Here is an 11,577-nt window from a genome sequence, read left to right on the forward strand (position 1 = left end):
ATGCTGCTGGTTCTATCGACATGGAGTGTAGTAGCCCTAGCCCCTCTCCACAGTACTCTGCTGGGCTCTCACCTTCCTATTGGAATGACCCCAGAAACAAGCCCCTTCTCCTCAGGGGCACTGGCTGCAGGGCATACAGATGTTACCACCATTTCTAGGAGCTGTTGTAAGAAATGACCTTTTCTCCTTTCCTTTCCTTTCCTTTCCTTTCCTTTCCTTTCCTTTCCTTTCCTTTCCTTTCCTTTCCTTTCCTTTCCTTTCCCTTCCCTTCCCTTCCCTTCCCTTCCCTTCCCTTCCCTTCCCTTCCCTTCCCTTCCCTTCCCTTCCCTTCTCTTCTCTCTCTCTCTCTCTCTCTCTCTCTCTCTCTCTCTCTCTCTCTCTCTCTCTCTCTTTCTTTCTTTCTTTGTATATTGGTGGGGGGGATGTCCCCAGGGATTTAACTCAGGCCCTGGGCCCTATCTTTTGGCTTTTTTGGCACGAGGCTGGAATTCTACCCCTTGAGCCTCCACATCTGGCTTATTACTGGTTTGTTGGAGACAGAAGTCTTGTGGATTTGCCTGCCTAAGCTGGCTTTAAACGGAAATCCTCAGGTCTCAGCCTCCTAAGATGTTAGGGTTACAGGTGTGAGTATCAGCATATGTCTCAAGTGACTTCTTTTTTCTTTATGGAAAGCTCAGGTTTTGCTCTGAAAGCAATTGAGATATGCAGAAGAGGTGTAGACTATGTTATGAAAAGAATGATGGCCTATAAAAGAAGGATGGATTAGAGGGGGTTGAGGGAAAGAGAGGCCCATGAAGAGGCAGCCAGCCTAGGGAGGCCCAGGGGAGTTAGTGATAGCTATGGCAACCACTGTGGGAAGCAGTCTATTCTGAAGAGACTGTTACCAAGGCATGCAAGGCTCACTGCTAAGGGGTGGGGGGGTGACCTTCAATTACTGGTAACAGTGGACACCTCTGAGGGAGGAAAAAGGTCACCAGCCATTTTCTCAGAGAGCAAGGTGCAAAAATGCGACGGTGGAAACAATGGTCCTGAGGAGCTGTAAAAGAGAGAGGATGGTGGCTTCAAGAAAGGCCAAAACTCTGGTGACTGAGGACAAGAGGACATGGAGAACTACTCAGGCAGTGACCAGAAGTGCCACGGGCCACTGAAAAGACTCAGCATGCCTCAGGCTCTTGGAGAACAGGGAGGGTTTCATGCAGGAAGTGACCTTGAGATTGTGCAACTGGAGGACAGGGTAAAGTGGCAGCTAAGTGAAGCTTGAGCCAGGTTGGCAAGGACTAGAGGTGGAATTTTCCCATCACTAGAACCCTGAGCCACGGGCCCACTGAGAACAAGCCACACAATTGGCCGCAGCTCACTGCTGAGAGCTCTGCAGCCCTTTCACACACTATACCCAAGAAGAGAAGCAGTCACAGCAGATCTAAATGTTAATAAAAAACGAAATCCCTGAGCAGTCACCAAAATTAGCCCGGGTATGATTGAAATGCCAAGGCAGGTCTTGTTATTTTTATGAAGCCGTGAATAATATAAGTATCCAATTGATAAAATGTTATTAAAGCTGACAGCCCTTAAGTGATCTAAGTGGTAAATATTGAAATGAGGTCTCTGCAACACTGTGCCTCGGGGGCCTGCAGCGGTAATAAGCATTGAACAATGATTCCGTGGGCTCTGGGGGACCTATAGAGCTTGGGGGGAGCCAGAACACTCTTCCTCCTAAATAATTAAACCAGGATTCCAGGGATGGATTGCAGGTCCTTGTAGTGGTTTGTTAACGTCCAAAGAAGCTGGCTTCAGGCAAGGGCTTTGTCGGGCCAGCCTCCCCCAACTGTGGGCAGCAGGCCGGGAGCTGGATCCCTTCCTTCTGGTCCCAGGAGCCTGTGCTGAGCAAGCTGCATATTTCAGCTTTATTTATAATATAAACAGACTGGTGCAGCCTGAAGGCAGCTAGTAGTTGATGAGCAGTAGGGCTGCCACGTAGGGTAGAGATTTTATTAGCACGCTTAGGAATACAGCAGCAAGGAGAACAATTTAAAATGCTCTATCTTTCGGATCGTCTGATCCTTAAAGATGCGCAGGGAGCATCCTTCCTCACTCTGCTCTTGGAGAAAGCAGGCAGAACACCCTAATGCTGCCACTTAATCCAGCTGGGCTGGGTCATCTCGGTTTCCAATGCTTGGGCAGATGAAAACTGAGGATGTGGACTAAGAGAGTTCTTTGGTGGCCAAGGCGATGTACTCGAAGCTGATCTGAGAAGACAGGGAAATTAGAATGTCAGTAGAGCCCCTTGTGACGCCTTGAATGACAGAAATGATGGCAGAGAGGATTGGCACCAATGTCAGTCCCAGCCAGACTATGTCCCACTCTGTACATCAGAATTTAAGTGAAGATGGGGAGACGCTGCTTCACTATGCAACATACAAATGCAGAAGATCGGGGCCGGGAGTTTGGCCTAGCGGTTAATGTGCTTGCCTAGCATGCATGAAGACCTGGGTTCGATTCCTCGGTACCACATATAGAAAAAAGCCGGAAGTGGTGCTGAGGCTCAAGTGGTAGAGTTCTAGCCTTGAGAAAGTCCAAGGACAGTGCTCAAGCCCTGAGCCCAAGCCCAGGACTGGCAAAAAACAAACAAACAAACAAAAAAAACAAATGCAGAAGATCTCATGCTGAAAGCCTGGAGTCTTTAAGTTATACAAGTTTCCCATTTGGTCCAAGAAACCAGAGTTGACAAGATGGTGCCTGTGTGGTTCAGACTGAGCTTTCTATAATACTCTTCAAAGACATGGAGGGGGGATGGAGGAGCCCCTTGCTCAGTGAGTTCCTTGCTCTTAGGTGAAAAGTGGCAGAAACTGCAACTCAGTATGAGTTGTTCATGTGACTCACTTTAAAAAAAAAAATGGCTTACTTGCCAGGCGCTGGTGGCTTATACCTATAATCTTAGCTATTCAGGAGGCTGAGATCTGAGGATTGCAGTTCAAAGCCAGCCTGGGCACAAAAGACTGTGAGACTTTTCTTTTCCAATTAGTCACAGAAAGTCAGAAGTGAAGCTGTGGCTCAAATGGTAAGCAGAACCTTGAGCACAAGCTCAGAGACAGTGCCCAGTCTCTGAGTTCAAGCCTCAGGACTTGGAGTTCTGCGGATCACTTGCCTTTTCCAAATCTATTTTACAAGGAGAGTGCAGCCCAGAGAGGTTAAGTATTGTGTCCAGGTGATAACAGCAAAATGTCCCTGTCTATTAAAATAATGATATGCCTAACTTTAGGCCTTGAGGAAGAAAAGATTTTTTAAAAGTAAATTTCTTTTCCCCCAGGCTCATTCTACCCAGGCTCTTTCTACCCTTCCTTTTCAACCATTTGCTACTTTTGTAGCCTATGTCGGAGTCTTCTGAACTTAACATAAAAGTTCTGTGGAACTTACCAGTGAGCTCCTCCCAGCCCACTGCCTTTCCTTTCTTCTGACCTTAGTGTGTTACTTTCAGCTACTGTTTCAAACTTCCTAGAAAGATAAATTTCTCCTTGTCTGGCTTCAGGTCTTTCAAACCCAGACCATGATTCAACATTATCGGTAGTTAGAAGCAGCAGTAAGAACATCCCCCTTAGCTAGGCACCAGTCGCTCATGGCTATACGCCTAGCTACTCAGAAGGCAGAGATCCAGAGGCTAGAGGCTGAAGGCCAGCCTAGGTAGAAATGTCCTTGAGCTTCTATCTTCAAAATAGCCAGCAAAAAGATGAGCTAGTGGCATAGTCCAAGTGTTAGAGCATCAGCTAAGGAAGTCCTGATCTAAAACTCTGGTACTAGCAAAAAAGCAAAAACAAAAATTACCCCCCTCCAAAAACCCCCCCCCAAATTCACCTAATTATAACAGTGAGCACTAATTATTATGACCCTGCTCTTTAATACTCTTTTTTTTTTTTTTTGCCAGTCCTGGGCTTGGGCTCAGGGTTTGAGCACTGTCCTTGGACTTTCTCAAGGCTAGCATTCTACCACTTGAGCCTCAGCACCACTTCCAGCTTTTTGTTATGTATGTGAGGTACCGAGAAATCGAACCCGGGTCTTCGTGCATGCTAGGCAAGCATGCTACCACTACGCCAAACTCCCGGCCCGTAGTCCTGTGATACTCTTTTTTTTTTTTTTGCTAGTCCTGTGGCTTGAGCTCAGGGCCTGAGCACTGTCCTTGGGCTTTCTCAAGGCTAGCATTCTACCACTTGAGCCACAGTACCACTTCTGGCTTTTTCTATGTATGTGGGGTGCTGAGGAATCGAACCCGGGTCTTCATGAATGCTAGGCAAGCACTCTTACCACTAGGCCAAACTCCCAGCAGAAGAGGTTTTTTTTTTGTTGTTGTTGTTTTTGCCAGTCCTGGGCTTGAGCTCAGGGCCTGAGCCCTGTCCTTGGACTTTCTCAAGGCTAGAGCTCTACCACTTGAGCCTCAGCACCATTTCTGGCTTTTTTCTATGTATGTGGGGCACTGAGGCATCAAACCCGGGTCTTCGTGCATGCTAGGCAAGCACTCTACCACTAGGCCAAATTCCCGGCCCCTTTAATACTCTTATCACACTCAGGCTTACTTACAGCCCTCTGAGTGGACAAAATAGGCAGCCCTAAGTGGCAGCTGGGGAAACTGAGGTTTTGAGCAATAGTTGCCAACTAACTTCACCTTGTTTGCCAACATTTATTAGTTCCAAACTCTTCTTTCTACATTGTCTTGCTGTTTTCTAGTGCTTCTGGTGATCCTGATAGCCTGGGGGTCTTGAAAAGCAGCAGACAAGACTCTGAGAGCTGAACAGTCCATGTGGGTGACCTAGTGAGCTGGCTTCAGCAGCTATTGTTGACATCTGAAAAGAGAGTGTGGGTTATTTTTAAGGACTAGACACGAGAGCTTTTGGGCAGTGGCTGTTTGTCTAGCTCAGGAAGAGGGAACAGTTGTTGGCAGATGTATTAAAGAATATGTAAACTTCTCAAAGCTCCAAGTAGCCCATTTGTGCGTCTCAGTGCCTCTTTGGGTCTCTGTAAACAGCAAATCGATGGAGTGTCAGACTTGTTTTCATAGCTGTCCCGTGCACTGGGAGTATTAGATGAAGCAAACCTTTTATTTAGTTCCTGACAGGTAATTAAATTTGCCTCTGCATTGGTTTGTGATTCAGCCAGGGAGCCAGGAGTAGAATTCTGAATGGCTCTAGCTATTTGCTGGATGATTACAACTTAATTTTGCTTCTCAAGTTGCAAGGAGAGAAATCTGTGGAAAGTTTGACTCATGCTTGGTGCTCCAGGTTGGAGACTTCCTTTTTTCCAACAGGAGTTTGCTCTCCCCATCTTAAAAAGGTGAAAGGCCCATTTTTCACAATGTTTTTCCCAGCATGATCAACTGGCAACAGCAAGGAAAAGGATCTGGTGCCTTCCAGGAGACCTGTTTCTTTTGGTATCAGAGTATATTTCAGTGCTGAAAATTCCAGCAAAATCTACCAGGGTTTGAGGAGTTTGTATAAAGCATATGTGGGATTGGGTTGTGCAGGCAGGACCAGAGATGTGGCATCCTCAGGGCTTCAAATGGGGACACATCTTTGGGGACTAGGCCTGATCCTCACTGCTACGCCAAGACCCAGGATGGTGGCAGCAGCTCCTGACCCTGGTCCATCCTGATGTCGGGACTAATCTTGCTCCTTTTGTTCTAGAAACGAATGAAATCATATTTGCTTGCAGACCTGACTATTCTTTGCCTGAATGCGGATGGTACCAGTTTCAGGAATTTTTTTATGCTCTTCCTCTTTTGCTATAGGATCCCTATTCCTGAGATACATCAAGGTGTTTGATCAAATCTGGAGCACAAAGGGTCCGTGAGACTCAGAGACTACTTTCCATCTAATGAGATATGTCAGTTCAATTTTGTGAAATTCCTAGCACCATCTCTTTGGATGTTTCTTCTCTATTGTTCCTTTTCCTTCCTTCTTTTCCCCCTTTCTTCTCCCTTTCCTTTCTCCCCTTCTCTCTCCTTCCCCTTCTTCCCTGCCCTCTTCCATCCCTCCCTTCTTCCTTTCAATATAAAGTTTCTATTAAATACATATTTGCAACTCTCAGTTTATGCTCCAGAATTTTCTTTTCTACATGCTACAATATGATAAAATGCCTTGATACTGTCTTCTAATTTGTTGTTTTTCTCTTTAGTTATCTCTCATGTCGAATTTATTATATCTATTAGATTTATTTCAGTGACTATATCTCCCCAAGGTTTTTTGGTTCTCTTATTTACATATTTCTTTTCCTAGACTATGTCCTGCTACATCATTTCTTTGTGCTGTGATTAGGGCTTCAACTCAGGACCACACATCCTCACTCCCTCACAGCTGGTGCTCTTCAACTTGAACTGCACCTCCACTTCTGCTTTATTTATTTTATTTTATTTTATTTTGCCAGTCCTGGGCTTGAGCTCAGGGCCTGAGCACTGTCCTTGGACTTTCTCAAGGCTGGAACTCTACCACCTGAGCCACAGCACCACTTCCAGCTTTTTTTTTTTTTCCTACATATGTGGTACCGAGGAATTGAACCCGAGTCTTCGTGCATGCTAGGCAAGCATTCTACCACTAGGCCAAACCCCAGCCCCACTTCTGTTTTATTTTTATGATTAATTGGAGATGAGTCTTGTGGATTTGTCTGCCTGAACTGGCTTCAAATTGAGGTTCTCAATCTAAGATTATAAATGTGAGCCACCAGCGCCCAGCTCCTCTTACATGATTTAAAAAACCACAAATGTTAACATGAGAAGGGGTTTCAATGTGTGAGAAGTAATGCACCTACTACCTGATGAATGTAACTGTAACTCTATGTTATCCTGACCATAAAAAAACAACTGTTTTCTTTCTTTACCTCTTTTATTTCTTTTCTTATTTTGAATTTGCTTTCAGATTTCTCTATTATTTGAATTCATTCTCTATAATGAATTTGGAGTCCATTGTATCTCCATTCCTTCTATGTGCCAGTCCTGGGGCTTGACTTCAGATACTGGGCACTCTCACTGGTCCTTTGTGCTCAAGGCAAGAACTCTATCACTTGAGCCACAGCTCCACTTGTTCCTATTTTTCCTTCTTTCCTTTTCTCTCTGTCTCTGTCTCTGTCTCTATCTCTCCCTGTTTTCCCTGTCTCTCTGTCTCTCTCTCTCTCTGTCTCTCTGTCTGTCTCTGTCTGCCTCTTTCTGTCTGTCTCTCTCTCTGTCTCTCTCCGTCTCTCTGTCTCTGTCTCTCTCTGTCTCTGTCTCTCTCTGTCTCTCTCTCTCTGTCTCTCTCTCTGTCTCTCTCTCTGTCTCTCTCTCTCTCTGTGTCTCTCTCTGTCTCTCTCTCTCTCTCTGTCTCTCTCTCTCTTTCTCTCTCAGTGTTTAATTTGAGATAAGAGTCTCATGGACTTTCCTGGCTTGAAACTGTGGTCCTCAGATGTCAGCCTCCTGAGTAGCTAAGATTACAAGCATGAGCTACTAGTGCACATAAAATTCCATTTTTTTTTGCCAGTCCTGGGGCTTGAAATCAGGGCCTGAGCACTGTCCTTGGGCTTTCTCAAGGCAAGAGATCTAACACTTGTCACAACACCATTTCTAGCGTTTTCTATGTGTGTGGTACTGAGGAATCGAACCCAGGTATTCCTGTATACTAGGCAAGCACTTTACCACTAGGCCAAACTCCCGGTTCATAAAATTCCATTTCTTAATTGATTTTCAATTTGGTTGCAAATTTATTTTGAATGAAGCTTTGCTTTTGTGACTCTCTCTGTCTTGTCCCACCTTTTTTTCCCTCACCCCATCTCTCCTTCACATACTCTGCCCTCACCCCTGACATACGCTAGCAGTTTAGCAGGCCTCCTGGGTCCTTGATGTTTCTGATATGTTCTCTCATTCCATGCCAAGGGGAGCTGGGCTTTGTTCCTAGCTTCAAGATTGCTAATGTTCCCAGGGCCCCCAGGTAAACCAGAGCTGAGAGTAGCCATCATAGCTGTTTCCCACTTCATTTCATGGACAGAGAAGCCCTCCACTAACTCACAGCTTCAGATCATAGATCTGAATCCAGCTCTTTGCCTCTGTAGGGGACTTTCAGAGTCTGCTCTTCTGAAAGAGCAAAACTTCCTGGCTTGTATTCAGTTCACTTACTCCAAGGTGTTTCTCTAGTTTTGAGCTGTTGGAACTGTCTTTCCAAAGCTCTCTTTTTCTATTTTATCTAATATTGCTATGTTTTAGAGTACCAAAAGGCCTCCATGTATGAACTAACAGCATTATGTTGATGGGAACTGGGGCACAGTTTTAAATCTTAGAGCAAAGGAGTCCTCATGTTCCTGCCCCTCCAGGAGCTATGGAATATGATATTTGCCAAAGATTTGTGGAAAGTATAACGTACTTGGATTGAAAGATGGAAAGAAAGAGGCAGGTGTTTACAATACAGAAGCAGAAACACAGCAGCTTCATTGTTGAAACTGACATTAAGGGTCCTCAATTTGCCCTCTGCTACTCTGACCCCTGCTTCTGTCCATGACATCATAGCAAAAGACTGAACACCCTGTGAAAGAACACAGCGAGAAGATACCTACCACCCCTGATGCAGCCTTGTGCACTTCTGCATGGTTGGTTTCTCCTTTACAACCTGTAATCTGCCTCCCTTTAGCTTCTTTCCTGTGGTCTTCCCTTGGGACTATGTGGGAAAGCTCAGTTGCTCTTCTACCTGGCACATGTAAATGCTCTATAACCACTCACCTCCAGGCATGATGCGGTTTGGCAGTCCGTTTCTGTTGCCCGGAGTTTTCTGATGATACTGTAATACCACTGTTTCCTTCCTCAGTATGAAAATGAGGCCTATTCCCTTTGCCTTTCCATGCCGCAAAGGGCTTGTGCACCTTACTCATTGAAGGAAAGACCACTAAAGCCATGGACAGATGTACCTGTGTGTGTGTGTGTGTGTGTGTGTGTGTGTGTGTGTGTGTGTGTGTGTGTGTGTGTAGGGGGTTGGGCAATCTCAACAAGTAACTTTATAGAAGCCTGTGATTCCATTATAGAAGGGAAATAGCCTGGCACTGTATGTATGTGTGTGCCCATGTGTGAGTGTGGTTGCATGCATGAGCTCACCAGTATTGGAGCTTGAACTCAGCATATCACATTCTCTCTTAGCTTTTTTTGTTTAAGGTTGGCATTCTACCACTTGAGCCACACTTGTACTTCTGGCTTTTTTTCTGGTTAATTAGAGATATGAGTCTGATATGTTTGTCTGCCTGGGCTGGCTTCAAAGCAGAATGCTCAGATCCCAGCCTCATGAGTAGCTAGGATGACAGACATAAGCCACATGTGCCCTGCCCTTGGCATTGTATTTTAAGCATGAAATGAACCTCTAGAGTCCTGAATCCAGCACTGAAGCTGAGCTGTGGGTCATGGAGTAAGTTTGGACATGAGGCAAAGCTATCCTAGGCATTCTTAGTCCAGCTTCCAACTCTAAAAAAGAAATAATGAGCTCCACATCATCCAACAACCAGAAAAACTTACTTGACCTTAACAACTATGCCCTAACATATTTTGACTCACAGAATTGTAATCTGAACATTATACCCATATCAAAATGTTATGGTGTACCCCCAAATATGCATGATTATTAAATGCCAATTAAATGCAATAACTATATGTGGAATTTTCAAGGATTTGCAATCAAATGTCCCAGGCTTAAATCTCAGTGTATTCATCCCTTACCATGATGTTGATCTGGGGTTTTTTGTTGTTGTTGTTTTAAATATTTTTATTGTGATTAATAGAAGGGTTACATTATATTCACCAGATAGAAGGTGCATAACTTCACAAACATTGATACCCTTTCTCATGACATGGTCCCCATTTCCCTCCCACCCTCCCCCCACTTATCTTGATTTCCCCCCTTCCCTATCCAATTTCAAATAACCAATTAAGCAATATAAAATATATCAGATAACAAGGTGAAATATTATAACAATATGAGATAACCAAGGGATGGCAAAAGAGATGAGAGATAACATAGTACATTAAGGACAACAGTCACTCATTATGTGGCTTTTGTTTCCTTCTCCTGGAGGTCCTTACATTTAGTGTCATATTATTTGGCCTATGTCTCTAGATTTTGTTCTATTTTAAATCTCCGCCTCTCTGACCTTTTCCTTTATGTGTATCTAATCTCAGGGAAATGGAGGGACCAAAGGTGAACAAATGCAGCAATGATACTCATGACACACTATGCTGAAAATGAACTCTATAACTTGTGGGTAAGGACAGGAGGGAAAAACTGGGGAAGAATGAGGGTGGGGGGGGCAACATTGTCCAAACAGAAATTACCTGACCCATGTAACTATAACCCCTCTGTATGTCACCTTTATAATAAAACTTTTAAAAATTAAAAATAGTTCTAATGATACATGCATGCATGTTTTTCAGCATTGTCCTAATGAATGAATAATTTCACATTTAAAAGCTGGCAAGCACATCACTGATAGATAACATACTAAATATTCTTTTCCCTTAGTTCCCTTTCGCTTTCCACATCTTTTTTTGGTGATGATAATGCTTTCATCACAGGATTTTCAGAGTCCAATCAGATAATCACAAAGCAATATACAATATTCATCATTACCATCATTTTCAGTGAGAAACATATTAAATTGTCTTGGTAAGGACCAAGGATATTGGCTGGGTTATCATTTTGCAACCATTGTGTCATCAAAGTCCAATGACTGTCACCTTTTCCACAGGCAAGTAGAGGACACTAACAGATAGTACCAGAACTTCCAGGAGACAACTGTGGCACTTCTCCATGTAGACAGACTTGGACATAATATATTTTATTCATATATTTATTCAGAGTCTTATTTCCTGAGGGCCTTTGAATGCCGTGTGGTACTAATACTGTGGGCGTGGTGGCAGACTGAGGAAGTAAATTCACCTCAGAAATCAGTTTATATGTAGTTGAAGTCTTACATTTTTTGTTTTCATCTGACCTAATCTGACCTAGAGAAAGACATTTTCTCCTGGATGTTTCAATTTTAGGAGAAAGGGATGGAGGAAGGAAGGAAGAAAGAAAGAAGGCAAGCAGACAAACTGACCATTTTAGAAGGTCAAAAGAAAATTCTCCAAGCACTAATGGCTTCTCACAGAGTTATAATATGACACTTACAGGGACCAATAAAAGAAACTCCCACAGCCTGCCTTGAGTGTGAAGAAGACTGGCTCCCTGTGGATGGCAGTGGCTTTGAGGCCAGGTGGGTGTGGGGCCAGAGCTCTGCCCAGGCGCTCACAGTGGGTGTGCTCCATGATGGGTGCCAATCTGTGGCTCGTTACAGGCTCAAACGGCTGGTGCTGCCATTTCACCCAGGCCGGAGGTGCTCGGGCTGCTTATGGCATTTGCAGATTTGCAAGGAACTATATGTGTTGTATAAATGGAGCAAATGCCTTATGTTTCTGATTGATGGGCCATCAGTTGCACAGTTGTTGGGCAGTGATTGATTTTCCAACCCAGCTGCTCCAGCTGTGCTGCAGATGCTCCTCGTCTGAAGTCAGAGGGCTGGTGCTATAAGCCACAGACAAGATCCTAATTGGAGTGA

The sequence above is a fragment of the Megascapheus bottae genome, chromosome 7 (genome assembly GCF_031878675.1).
Source record: "Megascapheus bottae isolate mThoBot1 chromosome 7, mThoBot2.hap1, whole genome shotgun sequence".
Classification (NCBI taxonomy): Eukaryota; Metazoa; Chordata; class Mammalia; order Rodentia; family Geomyidae; genus Megascapheus; species Megascapheus bottae.